A 23638-nucleotide genomic window follows, 5' to 3' on the forward strand; every position below is an offset into this window, starting at 1 on the left:
CTAAGTAAATCAATTAGTGTATACGTATATTGTGCAAAACCGTGCAAAAACAGAAATAATGTACATTTTAAAAGTGAAGTTGTGTTTACAGGTTCAATCGAATAACAGAGGGGATTGAGCTGTTCATGAATCGCCGAGTGTGTGCATTCAAGCATCTTACTTGAGTGGAGTAGCTTCACACCAGTGCTCCAAGCGATAAGAGACTACACCAAACTAAATCGTACTTCCTGGTGTTCGTCAGGCTACCCTGTTCAAACTGTTTGAGCACCGGAGGATATCTGAGAGGTCGCGTGGCGACTATTCCCGTTATTCAAGGGGTGGCGTCTCTCGGGATGGATGGCGGGTGGCGGGGGCCTGAGGTTCAGCGACTCTTGTACCCAGATATCGGAGGCCGTGCCGATCGCTAATCTACAAATAGTATTTAACTTTGGGCCTGTTGTTCATTGTAGAATTGAAATCAATAAGAGGGTTATCAACTGGGAGAAATAGGAAGACACGGCAATCGGCTCACAGTGGATTATTTCACAAAACCTGGGGTATTCTCTGGGAACATACATCAAAGTTGCTGGTGAACACAGCAGGCCAAGCAGCATCTATAGGAAGAGGCGCAGTCGACGTTTCAGGCCGAGACCCTTCGTCAGGACTAACTGAAGGAAGAGTGAGTAAGGGATTTGAAAGCTGGAGCAACCAGTTTAACACACCTTTTCTAAGTTGAAACCTCTGACAATCCGGCATCAGTAGCACCATCCGAGGTCTCAGTATAGCCTTCTGTGCGTGACACAGCCAGAACCTTTGTGGCCGGTGTTTATTGAGCTGAGCCCATTGGGCAGGCCCTCATCAACCCATCTGTTGCTCGCAAACACTCACAGACCTCCTCACTCCCATACTTTCTCCTTTTCTCTCGGCTTGGTCGTCATGGCTTTCAACGTTGTAGAATTTGTTGTCTTTGCCTTTACCGTGGATCCATTCTCAATCATTTCCTTTTTATTCTGATCTATATTACTAAACATCTACCTCCCAGAGCCAGCCTTCATTACAAAGTACAACTACATCATATTTTAACACCTTCAGTTTGGCTTGCTGATCTGCACTCTATGTTTCTGCATTTTAGTCATATAGTCATAGTTATAGTCATAGTCATAATTTATTGATCCTGAGAGAAATTGTTTTTTGTTACAGTTGCACCATAAATAATTAAATAGTAATATGTAAATTATGCCAGGAAATAAGTCCAGGACCAGCCTATTGGCTCGGGGTGTCTGACCCTCCAAGGGAGGAGTTGTAAAGTTTGATGGCCACAGGCAGGAATGACTTCCTATGAGGCTCTGTGTTGCATCTCGGTGGAATGAGTCTCTGGCTGAATGTACTCCTGTGCCCACCCAGTACATTATGTAGTGGATGGGAGACATTGTCCAAGATGGCATGCAACTTGGACAGCATCCTCTTTTCAGATACCACCATTAGAGAGTCCAGTTCCATCCCCACAACATCACTAGCATTACGAATGAGTTTGTTGATTCTATTGGTGTCTGCTACCCTCAGCTTGCTGCCCCAGCACACAACAGCAAACATGATAGCACTGGCCACCACAGACTCATAAAACATCCTCAGCATCGTCCGACAGATGTTAAAGGGCTTCAGTCTCCTCAGGAAATAGAGACGGCTCTGACCCTTCTTGTAGACAGTCTCAGTGTTCTTTGACCAGTCCAGTTTATTGTCAATTCATATCCCCAGGTATTTGTAATCCTCCACCATGTCCACACTGACCCCCTGGATGGAAACAGGGGTCACTGGTACCTTAGCTCTCCTCAAGTCCACCACCAGCTCCTTAGTCTTTTTCACATTAAGCTGCAGATAATTCTGCTCACACCATGTGACAAAGTTTCCTACCGTAGCCCTGTACTCAGCCTCATCTCCCTTGCTGATGCATCCAACTATGGCAGAGTCATGAGAAAACTTCTGAAGATGACAAGACTCTGTGCAGTAGTTGAAATCCGAGATGTAAATGGTGAAGAGAAAGGGAGACAAAACAGTCCCCTGTGGAGTCCCAGTGCTGCTGATCACTCTGTCGGACACACAGTATTGCAAGCACACGTACTGTGGTCTGCCAGTCAGGTAATCAAGAATCCATGACACCAGGAAAGCATCCACCTTCATCGCTGTCAGCTTCTCCCCAAGCAGAGCAGGGTGGATGGTGTTGAACACACTGGAGAAGTCAAAAAACATGACCCTCACAGTGCTCGCTGGCTTGTCCAGGTGGGCGTAGACATGGTTCAGCAGGTAGATGATGGCATCCTCAACTCCTAGTCGGGGCTGGTAGGCGAACTGGAGGGGATCTAAGTGTGGCCTAACCATAGGCCGGAGCAGCTCCAGAACAATTTTCATTCCCATTCTCCTTCATTGGTAGTTCTACTTCCATCAAGAGAGGTCAGATGTGAAGCAGAGGCTGGTGTTTATTGTTTTCATTCCCTGTAATGACATTGTGATTGGGAGGACTTAATCTCTTGGTCTGCCAGTGTGGGTGAGACGAAGGTGAGAATTACCGCTGATCCATTGATTCCACTGGCTGCTTGGCAGAGATACACAAAGACACGGAAATCATTTGTCAGCAGGGCCAACTGTGGTCATAAGAACATAAGACACAGGAGCAGGAATAGGTCATCTGTCACAGTCTGGACCATGAAGTCCACATTCCAGTTCATGGTCCGGTCCATGGATTCCGTACTCCGGTTATTCTGTTTTTCCCTTGTTCCACTGGGTGCTTTAATTGAGGCACCTGATTCTTGTTTCGGGCTGACAACATAAATAGCTCTGGGGACCAGTGATTCCTTGCTGGACCGTCCTCGCCAGTAACCTCGCCAGAATGGGTCCATCAATTTAACCCACCGGAGTGAGTCAAGAACCACTGTCTGTAGTTCTGGGGCCTAGTCGAGAGCTTGCTGCTACTTGGAGCCACTTCATGTCAAGATAAAAGAACTGTCTATCGTTGTGTGGTTTTGTGTCTTCGTGTCCTCATCTCCGCTGAGTAGGTCCAGCTGTTTGCCACTACCCTGAGGGGAGAACGGTCTCAGTGTTTTATGTCCTGTGTCCAAGGAGGAGCCTCGGCTCAGTGTTCTGTGTCCTGTGTCTAAAGGCCAATTTATACTTCTTTGTCAAATCTATGCCATAGATATGGAGTAGCCGCGTACCCTATGCCGTATCCTGATGCGCACCTCCCCAAAAATGTAACTATGTGTCGCGGCGACGCAGACCGCAACAACTGTGATTTGTCCGCTTGGTGCATCGCATTTCCTCCTACGCTGCAATAGCTTGCCATTGGGCGACTGAAGGGCAGGGAAGGAACTCTGGCTGCAATGCTTTCCATAAAGCTTTACAGACCTCCGAAATTATGGAGGACCCTGTGCGTGATGCCAGTTTGTAGTTAGCTGCTACAGCCTGTTGACTTCCACCTGAAGCTAAAACTCGAATGGTGTTTGCCGGTCTGTGAGTATACTGTTCATACACTGATGCAAAATAAATGGTTGGGACGATGAACCAAATCATCAAATCTACCTGCCAACATCCGATAATATTTGAAATGCATTTCCTCATCCATGTCTCTCAGTGGCCGGACAAGCACAGAAAATTCACCCTCCTTCAGTTTCAGTCGCCATTGTTTGAAGTTTGAGTTTCTTCGAGTTGAGTTTCAACATGAAGAAACTCAACACAGTGGCATAGAAACCCCACTGCCAACTAGCGTTTTGGCGGTGAATTGCAGAGCGACGCAGACACACCAATACACAAGTATAAATGCTCACAACAGCATAGGCCACTTGCGTAGGCTACTACGCAGAAGTGTAAATCAGCCTTAAGAAGAGTCCTGACTCTATGTCCTGTGTCCAAGGAGGAGCACCGGCTCAGTGTTCTGTGTCCTGTGTCTAAGTCAAGTCTGAGCCTAGTCCAAGCCCAGAGTCAAGTTCCAAGTCCAAGTCCAGAGTCTAGTCCAAGCCATGTCCGAGTTCAAGTCAAGGGCCATGTCTAGACACAGATACTGAGTCCCTGCCAAGACCCGAGTTCTGAGTCATGACCTGAGTTCCCTGTCGAGTTCAAGTCCCAAGTCCAAGTCCAGGTTTTCCGGTTTGTCACTCTACATCTACCTTCATGTTGTCATTTTCAAGTCAAGTCAAGTCAAGTCGCTTTTATTGTCATCTCAACCATAACTGCTGGTACAGTACACAGTAAAAACATGTGCTACATCAGTGCTACATGAAAAACACAAAACTAGACTACCTGAAATAACACAAAACTAGACTACGTGAAACAATGCAAAACTACACTAGACTACCTGAAACAACACAAAATTACACTAGACTTCAGACCGACATGGGACTACATAAAGTGCACAAAACAGTACAAGACTGTGTTCTACATGGGTAGGTTCCAATGAAACGGGGAAAGGATGGTAGGGTACAGGAACTATGGTGCACAAAGGTTGTTGAAAATCTAATCATGGAGAAAAGCTTACGAAAGGTTCAAAAAACTAGGCAATGATAGAGATCTAGAAAATTATAAGGCTAGCAGAAAGGAGCTGCTTAAGAATGAAATTAGGAGAGCCAAAAGGGGCCATGAGAGGGCCTTGGTGAGCATGATTAAGGAAACCCCCAAGATAATCTACAAGTATGTGAACAGCAAGAGGATAAGACGTGAGAGAATAGGACCAATCAAGTTTGACAGTGGAAAAGTGTATATGGAACTGGAGGAGATAGCGGAGGTGCATAATGAATACTTTGCTTCAGTATTCACTACAGCAAAGGACCTTGGCGATGGTAGGGATGACTTACAGCGGACTGAAAAGCTTGAGCATATAGACATTAAGAAAGAAGATGTGCTGGAGCTTTTGGAAAGCATCAAGTTAGATAAGTCACCGGAACCAGATGAAATATACCCCAGGCTACTGTGGGAGGCGAGGAAGGAGATTGCTGAGCCTCTGGCAATGATCTTTGCATCATCAATGGGGACAGGAGAGATTCCGGAGGATTGGAGGGTTCCAGATGTTGTTCCCTTATTCAAGAAAGGGAGTAGGGATAGCCCAGAAAATTATAGACTGGTGAGTCTTACTTCAGTGGTTGGTAAGTTGATGGAGACGATCCTGAGAGGCAGGATCTATGAACGTTTGGAGAGGCATAATATGACTGGGAATAGTCACCATGGCTTTGTCAAAGACTCTTGGCAGTGTGGAGGATCAGAGGGATCTTAGGGTTGGAGTCCATAGGACATTCTAAGCTGCTGCACAGGTTGACTGTGTGGTTAAGAAGGCATACAGTGCATTGGCCTTCACCACAAATGGGATTGAGTTTAGGAGCCGAGAGGTAATGTTACAGCTTTGTAGGAACCTGGTCAGGCCCCACTTGGAGTACTGTGCTCAGTTCTGGTCACCTCATTACAGGAGGGATGTGAAAACTACAGAAAAGGTGCAGAGGAAATTTACAAGGATGTTGCCTGGATTGGGTAGCATGCCCTATGAGAATAGGTTGAGTGAACTTGGCCTTTTCTCCTTGGAGCGACGGAAGATGAGAGGTGACCTTATAAAGGTGTATAAGATAATGAGAGGCATTGATTGTGTGGATAGCCAGAGGCTTTTTGCCAGGCTGAAATGGCTAAAAAGAGAGGGCACAGTTTTAAGGTGCTTGGAAGTAGGTACAGAGGAGATGTCAGGGGCAATTTTTTTTATGCAGAGGGTGGTGAGTGCATGGAATGGGCTGCTGGCAAAGGTGGTGGAGGTGGATACGGTAGGGTCTTTCAAGAGACTCCTAGATTGGTACAAGAACCCCACTGCTCTTCTCCCTTTACACTAATGACTGCACCTCACAGGATCCATCTGTTAAACTCCTGAAGTTTGCAGACGATACAACTGTCATCGGCCTTATCCGAGATGGTGGAGTCTGCATACAGACGGGTGGTGGAACGGCTGGCCCTCTGGTGTGTTCAGAACAATCTGGAGCTAAATACACTCAAGACTGTGGAGATGACAGTGGACTACAGGAGGAGCCCCCCAATACTCTCCCCACTCACTATACTCAACAGTATTGTGCCTGCTGTGGAGACCTTCAGGTTTCTGGGTGTCACAATCTCCCAGGAGCTGAAGTGGACACCCAACGCAGACACTCTTATCAAAAAGGCTCAGCAGAGGTTGTATTTCCTACGTCAACTCAGGAAGTACAACCTGCCTCAGGAGCTGCTGATTCAATTCTACTCAGGAATAATCCAGTCTGTTCTCTAGTCGTCCATCACTGTCTGGTTTGGATCAGCTACCAAACAAGACAAGAATAGACTCCAAAGAACCGTCAGGGCTGCGGAAAGGATTATTGGTGTGAAGCTGCCCTCGATCCAGTACTTATATGCATCTAGAGTCAGGAAGCAAGCAAGCAGCATCATTGTAGACCCACCACACCCTGGACATCACCTGTTCCAACTCCTTCCTTCTGGTAGGCACTTTAGATCACTGTATGCCAGGACAAATAGGTACAAGAACAGTTTCTTTCCATACGCCATCAGTCTTATGAACACTTGAATTTTAGTCTATTATAAACCAAGTCCACCTGTACATACACAGGTATACCACATAGTCATAGTCATAGTCATAGTCATACTTTATTGATCCCGGGAGAAATTGGTTTTTGTTACAGTTGCACCATAAATAATAAATAGTAATAGAACCATAAATAGTTAAATAGTAATATGTAAATTATGAAATAAATCCAAGACCAGCCTATCGGCTCAGGGTATCTGACCCTCCAAGGGAGGAGTTGTAAAGTTTGATGGCCACAGGCAGGAATGACTTCCTATGACGCTCTGTGCTGCATCTCGGAGGAATGAGTCTCTGGCTGAATGTAGTCCTGTACCCAACCAGTACATTATGTAGTGGATGGGAGACATTGACCAAGATGGCATGCAACTTGGACATCATCCTCTTTTCAGACACCACCGTCAGAGAGTCCAGTTCCATCCCCACAACATCACTGGCCTTACAAATGAGTTTGTTGATTCTGTTGGTGTCTGCTACCCTCAGCCTGCTGCCCCAGCACACATCAGCAAACATGATAGCACTGGCCACCACAGACTCGTAAAACATCCTCAGCATCATCTGGCAGATGTTAAAGGACCTCAGTCTCCTCAGGAAATAGAGACGGCTCTGACCCTTCTTGTAGACAGCCTCAGTGTTCTTAGACCAGTCCAGTTTATTGTCAATTTGTATCCCCAGGTATTTGTAATCCTCCACCATGTCCAGACTGACCCCCTGGATGAAAACAGGGGTCACCGGTACCTTAGCTCTCCTCACGTCCACCACCAGCTCCTTAATCTTTTTCACGTTAAGCTGCAGATAATTCTGCTCACACCATGTGACAAAGTTTCCTACCGTAGCCCTGTACTCAGCCTCATCTCCCTTGCTGATGCATCCAACTATGGCAGAGTCATCAGAAAACTTCTGAAGATGACAAGACTCTGTGCAGTAGTTGAAGTCCAAGGTGTAAATGTATATAGTTCACGATTATTTGCACTATTGTTTTGTTTGCTTTTTCATTCTGTACAGCGAGAGCTCAGGGAAACTGGCATCAAATTCCCTGTATGTGTCCACATACTTGGCGATAATAAAGGATTCTGATTCTGAGCCAAGCTTCTATTCAGGAGACCAAGAGACTGAAATCCAGGCAAGCCAAGACGTCTCCTTTCTTTAATCAGTTCATCGTAATACCTGGTTGTCATTAAAATCAGTGATACACCACAATGGGTGCAGCACACTTTCCTGATGTTGAACAGTAGTTTTGCTCAGAGGAAGAGTAGAACCGAAGGAAATGGATGAGATATTTAATGAATATTTCTGCTTCATTTTTACTGTGGGGAAATCAATGGACGCTAATGAAATGGGGAAATTAGTAGTGACAAGGTATTGGAGACCAAAATGTGCATTAGCATGGATAAATCTCAGGGCCTGACCTTGTGCATTAATCAGAATTTATGGAAGTTGGAGAAGAAATTGAGGAAGCACTTGCAGAGATTTTTATTTCACCTCTGTCTACAGGTGAGGTTCCAGTGGTCTAGCAAGTGGCTGATGTGGTACTAATGTTTTAAAAGAGAGGCAGAAACAAACAAGGAAACTACAGGCCTATGAGTCTGAAATCAATGGTGACTAAATTTCTGGAAAAAATCCTGATGGACAAGAGACAGGTTCTGATTTGAGACAGAACTTCGTTGGCTTTGTTCTTTGAGGAGATAATCAAGGGACACGATTAGATTAGATTAGATTATGAGGACACGCAGTCCTCTTTTATTGTCATTTAGTAATGCATGCATTAAGAAAAGATACAATGTTCCTCCAGAATGACATCACAGAAACACAAGACAAACCAAGACTAAAAAAAAACTGACAAAAGCCACATAATTATAACATATAGTTACGACAGTGCAAAGCAATACAGTAATTTGATGAAGAACAGACTATGGCCACAGTAAAAAAAAAGTCTCAAAGTCTCTTGAAAGTCCCATCATCTCACGCAGACGGTAGAAGGGAGAAACTCTCCCTGCCATGAGCTTCCAGCGCCGCAAACTTGCCGATGCAGCACCCTGGAAGCACCCGACCACAGCCGACTCTTGAGTCCGTCCGAAAACTTCTGAGCCTCCGACCAGCCCTCCGACCCCGAGCACTGAGCACCACCTTGTCCGAGCGCTTCGACCCCGGTCCCGGCAGCAGGCAATAGGCAAGGCCAAGGATTTGGGGCCTTCCCCTCTGGAGACTCTCGGTTGCACAGTAGCAGTGGCAGTGAAGCAGGCATTTCAGAAGTTTCTCCAGATGTTCCTCCGTGCTTCTCATGTCTGTCTCCACCAAATCAGTATTGTGCACGGCCCCTATTTAACAAATACGATATCATTTTGGAGCGGCTGCGTGCACTACGTCGCGCCTCCATCTTCTCCTCCCCATCCAGTAGGACAGGGATATTGTCCATATGGACTTTAGCAAGGAGATAACAAGGTCCCAAGTGGCATGCTGACCTGGAATATTAGATTGCATGAGAGCCATGGGGAGATTGGATTGGATTCATAATTGGCTCAGGTTTGGAAAACAGAGGGTGATAGTCAAGGCTTGTTTCTCAGACTTGAGCCTTTGTGTTCCACAGGGGTTGGTAATACAGATAAAACAATTTGGATGTGAATGTCCAAGGCATAATTAGAATGCTTGTGGGTGATACCAAAATCTGTGGTATTGTAGAAGATGGAGAAAGTTATGAAAAATTACAGCAAGATTTTAATCAGATACGTATCTGAGATGAGGATTGGCAAATGGTTTTCAACCCAAGGAACAATGCCATACCCCTCATACTGTGTGGCATGGCATTGCAGGGAATCAAACCAGGGGATGGTAGAAACCAGGGGAGTGTTATGGAACTGAAGGAACTAGCAATCCTCGTGCACAGTTCACTGAAACCAGTGTCACAAAAAGAGAGGGCGGTGAAGAAAGTGTTTGGCATAATGGCCGTTATTAGGGTAATGAGTACAGGAGCTGGGAAGTTATATTGCATATCTATAGACATGGGTGAGGCCACACTCGGAGTATTGTGGACAGTTTTGGTTACAGAGCTTGCAGACATGAAGCTTGGAGCATTTGGAGCAGGCCTCAGATTCAGTCCAGCGAAGGGCGGACTAATCGTCACAGAGCAGTGAGCAGAACAGGCCCTGCTCTGGCTTCTGGTCCTGACACTCTGCCTTTTCAATCTTTCTGTGCTGGTGGATAAATCATCTAAGCATCAGGTCGTTCCTCACTCTGAGACCCGGTTCTATTGCATTGATATGCTCTGGGTCTGGACCCCACTGCCAGCTTTTGGCCCAATCCTGAGCTTTTCAAATCAGCCTAGTGCTTAGATCGATCAAACCTCCTTCTTTGTTCAGGTGGACAGGACTTGAATCTACCTGTCCTCTGATCCAACGTTGTGTCACTCTGCTTGCCTCAAATATGCCTTGACCTCGCCCTGACTTTGCCTCAAACATGCCTCGTTGTTGCCTCGACTTCACCTTGTACCCGTGTGCTTCGACCCTCCACTCACCCTCGCTTTTACTCACCTTGTCATGGTTTGCAGTGATCATTTTTACAGAAAAAATATGGAAAACAATGATACCATTATGAGGTACCGAGGATCAAATACTGAAAGTAAGTAATTAAATTCTTAAATTAAGACCGTAATCCTTTAGTTGCTCCCTTGCTACCGAGTGGTCCTCCCTCCAATGCCCCCTTTAACTTTATCACACACCAATAAACTCCCACTGTGCCCATTGGAGCGATGTCACCCACTTTTGGAACCACTGTCCTCGACTGCTCAATTGGCTCAAAACACAACAAATCAACATAGGTTCATGTAAGATCTTTGCTTGCTGGTTGAGAAATTTTGTTTCCTTGGAGATTTTGCTTTTAACATAGAATATAGAATAGAACAGCACAGTACAGGCCCTTCGGCCCACAATGTTGTGCCAACCCTTAAACCCTGCCTCCCATATAACCCCCGCACTTTAAATTCCTCCATATACCTGTCCAGTAGTCTCTTAAATTTCACCAGAGTTCATTAAAGACATTGCTTTCTGTATTTCTTCCTCTGTAATCAGTGTACTGTATCTAATTCATCAGATGATAGTTTGGGGATATTCAATTTCCAGAAGAATTCATGCATTGAAGTAGTATTGTCAGGGAATTCTGACTGATATAAAGAGGTATAGAATTCTTGAAAGGATTTATTAATCTCATCATGGTCAACCGTAAAATTGCCATCCTGTTTACAAACTTTAATAATCTGACGTTTAACCGACACAGTTTTCAATTGATTGGGCAATAATTTCCCTGATTTATCACCATGCATATAAAATTGAGATTTAGTTTTAAGTAACTGGTTTTCAATGGGAGATGCATTTGAAGTTTGACTCTCTTTTTATAAAGCTTCAAATTGGGAGTAACTGAATACTCTTTACAAAAATAATTTAAGCTTTCAGTCTACGAAATATTTTTTAAAATTTTTTCCGTTTAATCAGATTGTTTATACCATTAGTATTCCATGAAACAAAATTAATAGTCTTATCCATTTTCAATAAGTAAATCATATAGTGTGTAAAGGGTTAATCCTACTGCAGGGAAATCATGTTCCCAAACAAAGGAAAACAAGTCAAAAGAAGAACCGGAAGTCATGACAGTCAGACATATTTGTAGTTTCAGGTCAGCCCAGAGAGAACAGAAAGAAAAAAGAAAACACTCTTCCCCCACCCCACAAGACCCGAAAACTAGCCAATACATAGCTAGAAAGCAATCTACCCCAGATTCTACCCCTATCTCTCTAGTGACGAAGTTCCAAAATTTAAAAAAAAGGATTCATACCACTCAGATTTTGAGCATCCACCATTTTACTAAGCACTTTTAAAGAATCACAAAAAGCCAATTTAAAAAAAAGGAAAAAGTATTAATAGATTAATTAAGTTTCACGAATTCAAAAAAGGGCAATCAGTCCATTAGAACTCATATCAAACGTAGTTATTTTAAATAATCGCAAGGGGAAAAATCAATAAAAACAGCTTTATCATAAAGATGTAACGAATACTCTTAATTCAAAACTGAATATACCTTTTAGTAAAGCTAGGAGAAAAAAAAATTTCAAAAGATAGAAGTACAGATTTTTTTTTAAATTTAAACCGAGTGTATGTTAATACATAATAATAAACAAAGTTAATCTGTAATCTGTAGGGGACTGCCATGTTTTAAATTTACACCAGCCTCAAGTAGACTAAACAAAGTAAAAACAAGTGCGTAGAACACACTGAAACAATCAGCCATTTTAAACTTTTAAAAAAAAATTTCAGAAAGCCATTTTAAAAGACAAGAAATAATTATCTTAAAAATGTGGCAAATACTTGTAATTCGAAACAGGATACTGTACACATTTTACCAGAACATAAGTAAAAAAAATATAAGATCTACCATTAAACTGTAAACTGTAGCAAATTACCATTTTAGTTTAAACTATCGAAGGTAGTTTTTAATCTTCAAAACCGTTAGACTATAACAAACTGTAGACATTTATTCACTAGGAAAATAAAATCTATCATTAAACTATGCAAAATTGTCATTTTGATTTAAACTGTCAAAGACAATTTTTAATCCATATAACCGTCAGACTATATCGAAACGGTCGAACTTGCATTTAGATCCTTGAAAAACTTTTGAGCCTGTTTGACTGAAGTGAACCATTTGAGGGATCCATCAGATAAGATTATTCTGAGGTGAGCAGGGAATAATAAAGCAGATCTGAATTTAGCATGATACAGATCACTCATCACCGATTTAAACACCGATCTTTGATGCATTACTTCGGGACTATAATCTTCTACCAATTGAAATTTGTGATTTCCATAAAAACCATAATTATTCTCTGATGAGCAAGTTGAATTAACTGTTGCTTAATATGCACAAAATCAAATTGTAATATAATATGCCTCGGTTTGAGATCCGACACCAGTTTTATTCTCGGGACATGATGCGCACGATCCAGAATTGGTGACTTTTGAGAACATTTCCCAGCCAAACACCTTCCTTAAAAATTGAGAGGAAAATTCAGTGGGGTCTACTACTTTTTCAATATCTTCAGGCAGGCCAATTATTCTAATATTTTGTCTGCGACTTCGACCTTCCAGATCAATCATCTTGATTTTCTGTTGCTCCAATGCTTGAATACAGTTTCCTTTCCAGAGACTCGACTCTGCCTTCTATCTTCTTGTCGGCTTCCTCAAGTTCAAAAACACGTCCCTGTAACTCCTTGGTCTCCCATTTAAATGTTTCCATTGCATTATTAATCATCCTTAACGTCAAATCCATGGCGTCCAATTGCAAATCTCTCTGCTCGATTTTCTCATTCAATGATTTCGAAATTTTCGTTTCCAGTTTCAAATTTTTTTGGTCGATTTTTTCATCCAGTAATTTCGATATTGCATCCAAGGTAAGCTCCCCCTTTCCACTGCTTTCAGCTAGCGTCTTTTGTCTTCTGGTATTAATTTTTACCAAATAAGGATCAAATTTCAAGCATATGAAAATGTTATATGCTTAATGTCATGTGATCGGCAACAATGAATATATCGAGTCAGGATTTATAAACAAACAAGCATTTATTAAACCCTGATAAACAATGAAAAAAAACACAAATAAAGACCCTAACTGGAAGTAAACTGCTATTGGCCATTCATTAAACCTCTACTCAGTACTAGCTCTTAAAGTGATAAATGCAAAACCAGTTCTTAAAGTGAGAAATTCAAACACAGTTCTTCGAATGATAAGTTTTGAAGTCCAAGAGATTTATATAGTCAATTAGGAGAGACTTTTATGAAGTAACGAATTCCTCAAAGACACAACATCACTGCCACTCTCAGCTGGATCCTGCCTTGTCCGCAGGATTCACGACGACGGAAATAAAACAGTTTAAAGGCACTGACCTCTTCCTCCGTAGCATAGCTCCTGCACAGCCTTTTCTGCCACTCTTAGCAAAGACTATCTCATGCAGATCACTCTTTCTTGAACGAATTCAATAATGGTAGATCCTTTTCAAACCCGTTGAATGTCTCCTTCAGGGTCATGCCTTCACTCTCCAATGTTACTGAAAAGATACATTAACAAACCTGGCAGCAATTGGTCAAACTGCCGGCCCGGTAATTCTATACCTTACAATAGAACATAAAACTCTGTTTAAAATCAAAACTGCATTACAATGCAAATACACAGCGTAGCAGAGTATCTCATTGACATTCTAACTGGAAAACTAACTGCGTCACCAGGGGTCTTCCCTTTTATGCACATGGTGAGCATGTCATCACGTGACCTCACATCGGTGGGGAAATTACATCAGGTGACCTCCAAAATACCATTACATCATTCTCACAAGAAAGTCACAAGATCTCCATGGGGTATGTAACACCTCCCTCTCAAAAGCATTTTGGTCTCTTAAGGAACAAAATTTTAACAATTAACAATTTACAAAAAAAAATAAAATGGTATAACATTTACAACATACATAATATACACCATATTATCTTTCAGCACTTTACAAACTAATATTCAGTAGGAGTGTTACAAATGTTAAAATACCACTCCATAAAAAAAAATTTCATTGTACATTTAACATCTAGAAAGACAATCTGCAATCACATTATCTTTAACTTTAATATGACTGATCAAAATATTGTACTCCTGTAACATCAAACTTTGTGGCTAAATTGGAGTTTGATTTATTTCCTTAACCATTTCCTTAACAGTCATAGTAGCATCTGTTTCTCATAATACGGTTTTATCATATGTATATGACACAGCTGTGTTGGCTTTCTTCGTTCTGGAGTTTTTATCACGTAATCCACATCATTTACTTTGGATTTAATCTCATAAGGACCATGAAATTTAGCTTTTAATGGGTTTGTTTGCACCAGGAAAAGAACCAACACTTTATCTCCAGGCTTAAATGACCTCATCCTAGCTTCCTTATCATACCAAGTCTTCATCTTTTCTTGAGCTGATTTTAAATTTTCTTTGGCCAGGCTACAAGCTTTATGTAATCTTTCTTTAAATTTTAAAACATAATCCAGCAAATTAGTGCATACCTCTTTATTAATCCACTGTTCTTTCAACAAGGACCTCGAGCTCTATGCCCAAACACAAGTTCAAAAGGACTAAAACCTAATGATTCCTGCACTGCCTCTCATACTGCAAAAAGTAGTAAACGTATGTCTTCATCCCAATCCTTTTCATTTTCCACACAATACGTCCTAATCATATTTTTAAGGGTGGAATGAAATCTCTCCAAGGCTCCTTGTGATTCTGGATGTCATGCAGATGAGGTAATCTGTTTTGCTCCCAGTTTATAAACTATCTGCTGAAACAATCCAGACATAAAATTACTACCTTGATCCAATTGTATTTCCTTAGGCAACCCAAAATAAGTAAAGAATTTTATAAGAGCCTTTGTCACAATTTTGGCTGTTATATTCCTAAGAGGTATAGGTATTGCCTCTGGAAACCTAGACGCTGTGCACATAATAGTTAACAAATATTGATGTCCAGTTTTAGTTTTTCGCAAAGGACCTACACAGTCTACAATGATTTTTGAGGACGGCTCATCAAATGCTGGAATTGGTTGCAGTGGGGCCACTGGAGTAACCTGATTAGGTTTATGCACAATTTGACACGTATGACACATTCTACAAAATGTCGCTACATCTTTTCTTAAACTAGGACAGTAAAAATGTTAGAAACCTTGTTACACATATCACAGTTCCTGGTGAATGCAGCAGGCCAGGCAGCATCTCTAGGAAGAGGTACAGTCGACGTATTGGGCCGAGACCCTTCGTCAGGGCTAACTGAAAGAAGAGATAGTAAGAGCAATTTGCCTGGCATGCTGCGTTCACCAGCAACTTTGATGTGTGTTACCGGAATTTCCAGCATCTGCAAAATTCCTTGTGTTTGCGTTTAGAAACCTTGTTCATAGTTTTCTTTACCCCTGGATAGCCACCCAAAGGAATACTATGAGCCATATTTAAAATCTCATTTTGATAAACTTTAGGAACTACTACCTGGTGATTAACTTCCCATTCTTCACTTGCAGGAATTGTAGGTGATCTCCACTTCCTCATTAATACTCCCTTTTCAAAATAATATCCTACTGGCACCTTCTCAATTTCACTACCTAGAAGAGCTTGTTCTTTTAATTTAACTATCTCAGCATCTCTACCCTGCTCTGCTATCATCTCCTTCCGAGATAAAGACAAATCTTCATGGTCAGACTTATCATAAGAACCTTGATCAAATAATGAAGGTAAGGAAGTTTCTGACACATCCTCAAAATTTGCATCCCAAGTTGAACTGTCATGGATAACAACCTCATCCTGCACATCAGTCTTTTTAGTCATAGCTCGGGTTACAACACAGGAAGTATCCGTGTTAGAATCCCTCTGTGGTTCCTCAGAAATAGGCTTCATTGTCAAATGCAGTTCAGGAAAAACTTGGCCCTTAGCTAAGTCATTCCTTAACAACAGAGCAACACCATTCACAGGTAAACTGGGCTGTAGTCCTACTCTAACAGGCCCTGTAACTAACCATGACCTTAAATTAACTCTATGTAAATGTACCGGCATAAGGGCACTCCCAATTCCTCTTATATAATTTACCTCACCAATGTCAGACGGATCACTAAACTTTAGAACACTGTCTAATATTAGTGATTGAGAAGCTCCAGTATCTCTAAGTATTTTTATTGGTACAGGAGTGGATCCCTCGAGGATACAAATCCTTCTGTTATAAAATGTTCATATCCCCTCTTAACTTGGTCAGACTCTAACAAAAACTTCATTGGTATTTATCGAACTCTGTGGCTTTACAGGTGCTTCAATATGTTGCACAGAAGCATCTGGAACTGCTTCCTTCTCCTTCTTCTTCAATCGAAAACAGTTAGCTATTATGTGACCAGGTTTCCTACAATAATTACAAATAATACCAAAATGTCTTTCTTTCACATGTCTCCCTTCATCCCTACCTTTCTCACTAACTTCAGATTTAATTTCCGGTTTACCTTGACTCCCTGTGCTATTTTTTTTCTTTTAAAGGTTCTACCCGGAGAAAATTTACTCTTATGAATTAAAGTATACTCATCAGCCAATTTAGCAATCTCCTGCAATGTAGCAGTGTCCCTTTCATTTAAATATGTCCTCACTTCAACAGCAATGCTTCTTTTAAATTCCTCCTGCAAAATCAACTCTTTTGATTTATTATACTCCCCATTCACATTTTTAGAGGAAACCCATCTCTCAAAATACACACATTTCTCATAGGCAAATTCCACATACGTTTTTTCCACTGGTTTCTTCAAATTTCTGAATCTTTCTCTATACTCTCCTGGAACTAGCTCATACGCCTTTAATATGGGCTGCTTCACAGTATCATAATCAAGTGCTTGCTCAGCATTTAAACCTGTATAAACTTGTTGTGCCTTTCCTCTAATTACACTTTGTAACATCACTGGCCATTTCTCTTTCGGCCACTCTAAACTCAGAGCAACGATTTTGAAATGCTGCAAATATTTGTCCACTTCTGTCTCATTAAATGGAGGAGCCAAAACAACCTTACGACTTGCTACAAACTGTTTCCTAGAACCAGAAGATCGATTTTCCATCTTTAATTTCTCCATCTCTAGCTCAAATTTCCTCAGGTTTTCAGCTTCACTTTCTTGAAATTCTCCTAGTTTATTTGCCTCTCTCTCTCTTCAAATTCTCTTATTTTAATTGCCTCTCTTTCAGTCATTTTGCTTTAAATTTTTCAAACTTTATCTGTTCAAGATGCAACTGCATTTCCAGTGTACTCATTGGAAACCTCCCTAACACCTCCTCATCAAACTTTCCCAAAATTACATAAGGTTCAGCGATTTTTCTCTGAATTATGGGCTTAGTTGTACCCTTCATAATACCTTTAAGGTTCAACCTTTTAGCAATCTCCGACACCTCAGGTTTTCTCGCATTCACTAAAACCTCCGGCTCTAGCATTTCCATAAACTCGCCAACATCCATTGCTGCCCAATACCACTCATACCCCAATCAAACAAAAGAATCAGGTATATTCCCTTTTCCAAATCAGCTTTGATAATTAAACAAGCACTTAAACTCAAAATTGGAACATATCTGGACAAGACCCCATATTAATATCACTTGATCGGCAACAATGAATATATCGAGTCAGGATTTATAAACAAACAAGCATTTATTAAACTCTGATAAACAATGAAAAAAAAACACAAACGAAAACCCTAACCGGAAGTAAACTGCTATTGGCCGTTCATTAAACCACTACTCAGTACTAGCTCTTATAGCGATAAATGCAAAACCAGTTCTCAAAGCGATAAATTCAAACACTGTTCTTTGATGGTAAATTTTAAAGTCCAAGAGATTTATACAGTCAATTAGGAGAGACTTTCATGAAGTAACGAAATCCTCAAAGACACGACATCACTGGCACTCCCAGCCGGATCCTGCCTTGTCCGCAGGTTTCACGACGACAGCAATAAAACGGTTTAAAGGCACTGACCTTTCCCTCCGTAGAATAGATCCTGCACAGCCTTTTCTGCCACTTTTAGCAGAGGCTATCTCATGCAGATCACGCTTTCTTGAATGAATTCAATAATGGTCAATCCTTTCCAAACCCGTTGAACATCTCCTTCAGGGTCCCGTCTTCACTCTCCAATGTTACTGAAAAGATACTTTAACAAACCTGGCAACGATTGGTCAAACTGCCGGCCCAGTACTTCTATACCTTACAATAGAACATAAAACTCTGTTTAAAAACAAAACTGCATCATAATGCAAACACACAGCGGAGAGGTGTATCTCATTGACGTTCTAACTGGAAAACTAACTGCGTCACCAGGGGTCCTCCCTTTTATACCCGTGGTGAACATGAACGTGACTTCACATCGGGGGGAAAATTACATCAGGTGACCTCCAAAAGACCATTACATCATTCTCAGAAGAAAGTTACAAGATCTCCATGAGGTATGTAAAATTAAGTATAAGTAAATAATAGAAGAGTGGTAAAAGATTGAAAAGTTTAGGTGCAAACTTCAACTCAACTCACTTCATCCGGCACCACCTAGAGAGTCCGATTATTGACTTCAGGAGGAAGAAACCAGAGGTCCATGAGCCAGTTCTCATCTGAGGATCAGAGGTGGAAAAGGTCAGTAACTATAAATTCCTCAGTGTTATTATTTCAGAGGATCTGTCCTGGGCCCAGCACGTAAATGCAATAACATAGAAAGCATGCAAACCTTTACTTCTTTAAGAGTTTGTGGAGATTCAGCATGACATCTAAAACTTTGACAAACTTCTATAGATATGTGGTGGACAGCAAATTGACTGGCTACATCACAGCCTGGTATGGAAATACCAATCCCCTTGAATGGGAAATTCTGCAAAATGTAGTGGATATGACCCAATCCATTGCGGGTAAAGCTCTCCCCACCACTGAATACATCTACACAAAGTGTTATCACAGGAAAGCAGCAGCCATCATCTGGGACCCCTACCACCCAGAACATGCTCCTTTACACTACTGCCATCAGGAAGAAGGTACAGGAGCAACTATCAGGTTCTTGAACTAAAGGGGATAACTTCACTCAACTTCACTTACCCAATCATTGAGATGGTCCCACAATCAATTGGCTCACTTTTAGTGATTCTTTATTTCGTGTTCTTGATAGTTATTATTTATCTTTTATTCTTTCTTTCTTTTTGTATTTGTACAGTTTATTTGCAGACTCGTTGAATAGCAACTAAAAAAGTAATTAAGGAGGAAAAGATAAAATATGAAAATAAGCTAGCCAATAATATGAAAGAGGATACCAAAAGCTTCTTCAGATACAGAAAGAGTAAAAGACAGGCGAGAGGTTCGCTGCTGTTGTTACTGCGCAATCCAGAATCTTCCGGAGGGAAGGCCTCAAAATCCCTGGCTTTGCCTGCTGCTGGCGACCGAGACTGAGGTCGAATTGTTCGGATAGAAGTGGTGCTCAGTACTCGGTGTCGGAGGGCTGATCGGAGGCTCGAAGTTTTCGGATGACACAGAGTCAGACTGTGGTCGGGCATGGCAGGAAGAGTTTTCTTCCTTCTCCCGCCTGCGTGAGATGTGGGACTTTCGAGAGACTTTGAACTCTTTTACGGTGCCATGGACTGTTCTTCATCAAGTTATGGTATTGTTGCACTGTTGTAACTATGTGTTATAATTATGTGGTTTTGTTAGTTTTTTCAGTCTTGGTCTGTCCTGTGTTTTGTGATATCATACCGGAGGAATATTGTATCATTTCTTAATGCATGCATTACTAAATGACAATAAAAGGGGACTGTGTGTCCTCATAGTCTAATAATCTAATATTAGAACAATGGGAAGTGATGCTGGAGAGGTAGTAATGGAGGACAAGGAAATGGTGGATGAACTGGATAAGTATTTTGCATCAGTCGTCACTGTGGAAGCCACTAGCAGTATGCTGGAGGTACGAGAGTGTCAGGGTCAGAAGTGTGTGAAGTTGCCTATACTAGGGACACGTTTCTTGGGAAACTGAAAGATCCGAAGTCAGATAAGTCACCTGGATGATGTACAGCCCAGAGTTCTGAAACAGGTGACTGAAGAGATTGTGGAAGCATCAGTAATGATCTTTCAAGGATCAGTTAAGTCTGGAATGGTTCTGGAAGGCTGAAAATTGCAAATGTCACTCCACTCTTGAAGAAGGGAGAGAGGCAGAAGAGAGGAAATTATAGGCTAGTCTGACCTGAGTGGTTGGGAAGATTTTGGAGTCGATTGTTAAGGATGTGTTTTCGGGGTACTTGAAGGCACATGATAAAATAGGCCGTAGTCAGCTGTAGTCCTCAAAGGAAAATCTTGCCAGACAAATGTTTTGGAATTCTTGGAGGAAATAACAAGCAGGATAGACGAGGGGTCCCCAAACTTTTTTGCACAGTGGACCAGTTTAATATTGACAATATTCTTGCGAACCGGCCGACCTGGGGGGCGCGGGGGTGGGGGGGGAGGTGTTCAAGTAGAGTTAAACTCACCTCAACATATCTTTCACAGTTAAGGTTGCCAACTTTCTCACTCCCAAATAAGGGACAAAGGTAGCAGTCAAATCCTGGCAACATACATCAAAGTTGCTGGTGAACGCAGCAGGCCAAGCAGCATCTATAGGAAGAGGCGCAGTCGACGTTTCAGGCCGAGACGGATGCCTTGCGCGGGCACCTGTGTGCGCATGCGTGACATGCGCACGTGATGTGTGCATGCGCACGCGTGCCAGTTTTTTTCCCCACAAATTGGTTTTGTCTTCATCTTCCCGACTATACTGTATAATCATTATTTCCACTTTATATAGGCTGTGTATTCATCATATCATTCCTGCTTTTACTATGTGTTAGTGTTATTTATTTTCGGTTTTATGTGTTATTTGGTATGATTTGTTAGGTCATATTTTGTGTCTGGGAACGCTCAAAACTTTTTCCCATATAAATTAATGGTAATTGCTTCTTTGCTTCACGCCATTTCGGCACAAAAGGTTTCATAGGAACTCTCTACCTTAGTAGGGGAAATATGGGACAAGGGTGGTCCCATATGGGACAAAGCAATTTAGCCCAATATACAGGATATCCCAGCAAATACGGGAGAGTTGGCAACCCTTGTTCAAGTTCAACAGTGCATGACAGGGAACGAGGAAAGGTGCAGCTGACTCATATCGTTTCCTCACGGCCCAGTAGCACACGCTCTGCGGCCCGGTGGTTGGGGACCGCTGGGATAGACAAAGGAGAATCGGTGGATGTGGTGTACTTTGTCAGAGGCCTTCAACAAGGTGCCACAGAGGGAGCTTAACAAGTTAAGATCCCACAGTATTGTAGGAAAGATTCTAGCATAGATGAAACAGTGGTTGATTGGCAGGAGGAAGAGTGGGAATAAAGTGAGCCTCTTGTGGCTGGCTGCTGGTGACCAGTGCTGTTCCACAGGGGTCTGTGTTGGGACTGATTCTTTTTATGTTATCTGTTATTGACTTGGATGATGGAATTGATGGTTTTGTGGCAAAGTTTGTGGGTGATATGAAGACAGGTGGAGTGGCAAGTAGCCGGAGGAAGTAGAGATACTACAGAAAGATGTAGACAGATTAGGAGAAAGGGCAAAGAAGTGGCAGATGGGATACAGTGTCAGGAAACATACTGTCATGCACTTTGTAATAAAAAATGAAAGGGTAAACTATTTTCTAAGTGCAAGGAAAATACAAAAATATGAGCCTTAAAGGGACTTGGGAGTCCTTGTGCCGAATTCCCCAAAGGTTAATTTGCAGGTTGAGTCAGTGGTGTGGAAGGCAAATGCAATGTTAGCATTTTCATTTCAAGGTGACAAGAATATGAAAGCAAAGATGTAATGTTGAGACTTTATAAATGTTACGTAAACGGCTACAATGAATATCAATCGAGACAGGTTATATAAAAACAACCAAACATTTATTAAACACGGATAAACCATAAGGTAAAAAACAAATGAAAACTTTAACTGGAAGTTAACTGGTATGCAGTCATTCAACAACTCATCACTCGTCACTGGTTTCTTAAAGCGTTAAATGTGAAAACAGTTCTTAAAGCAATAAAGTCAGATATAGTTCTTAAAATGGTAAATTCGAAAGTTAACAGATTTATACGTTCAATTGGGAGAGACTTCTCTGGAGAAGGATTTCTTCATAGACGCGACTTTCCTGCTGGTTCTGTCCACAGGATTCACAATGCCGAAAATAAACAGTTTAAAACAACTGACTTTAAATTCTTTTAGACAGAGAGCAAACCTTGAACTCCTTGCTCTTTTTGGCAAGAGTTATCTCCGATGCAGGTCGCTACTCCTCCAACGCAGACTCAATAAGGTCGATCCTTTATTAAACTGCCAAACGATGTCAACTCCTCTCGATCCTTCAATCCTGTACTTCGATAAAGTCTTCACTCTCCCTTCTTCTGTTGGAATTGAATAAATCAGCACATCTAGCAAAGATTTCCAGTCCAATAATATTGTATCTTGCAACGAAACGGAGACACAGCACGTTCTACCTGGAAATCTACAAACTAAAAACTAACTGCGTCATCTGGGATCTTCCCTTATATACCCATGGTGCACATGCCATCACGTGACCTCACATCGGCAGGAAAATTACATCAGGTGACCTCCAAAAGACCATTACATCATTCTCACAAAAAAAACACAGATCTCCTTGAGCATGTAACATAAAGCACTAGTGAGTCCTCGTTTGGCATATTGTTTGCAGTTTGGGCCTCTTAGAAAGGATGTGCTGAAACTGGAGAGTGGCCAAAGGAGGTTCAGGAAAATGATTCCAGGATTAAACAGCTTGTTATATGACGATCGTTTGATGCCTCTGGGCTCATATTCACTGGAATTTAGAGGAATGAGGGGTGACCTCATTGAAATCAATCGAATGGTGAAAGGCCTTTATAGAATGGATGTGGAAAGGATGTTTCCTATGGTGGGACACAACCTCAAAATAGAACTGCATCATTTTAGAATTGAGGCAAGGAGGAATTTCTTTAGCCAGAGTATTTAATCTGTGAATTCGGTGCCACAGGCAGCTGTGGAAGCCAAGTCTTTATATATACTTAAGGCAGAGTTTGATAGGTTCTTGATTAGTCATGGCAGGAAGGGATACGGGGGAAGGCAGAAGATTGGAACTGAGAGAAAAGACAGATAAGCCATGATGAAACAGCAGAGTGCACGCGATGGGCCAAATGGCCTAATTCTGCTGCTATATTTTATGGTCTTATAATATTAACTCATCAATGCCAAATGCAATCTTCACCACTCACCACCCTCTCTGCGCTCTCTATAAGGTCCTTCAGTGCATCGGTCAGTATTGTGTAGGTCATGAGAAATGATCCTGCTCCAAAATGGAACCAATGATGTGAATGAAGTCAAATCAAGTTCTACAGCTGAAACATCAACAACTGCAGCGCCCATCCTAACCCTGTAATTATATCTGTGTCCATTTTCCCCAGCAGGGGAATAAAATGAATTCTTGAAATGCTTTTC

At 41.8% G+C, this 23638-nt stretch overlaps 1 protein-coding gene across 1 annotated transcript in view; it reads right to left on the minus strand.

Moving 5' to 3' along the window:
• The window catches only part of LOC134352545 (uncharacterized), a 54566-nt gene that overhangs the window by 13597 nt on the left and 17331 nt on the right, over positions 1-23638 (minus strand). The window lies entirely within an intron of this gene.

This window comes from Mobula hypostoma, chromosome 10, assembly GCF_963921235.1.
Source record: "Mobula hypostoma chromosome 10, sMobHyp1.1, whole genome shotgun sequence".
NCBI lineage: Eukaryota > Metazoa > Chordata > Chondrichthyes > Myliobatiformes > Myliobatidae > Mobula > Mobula hypostoma.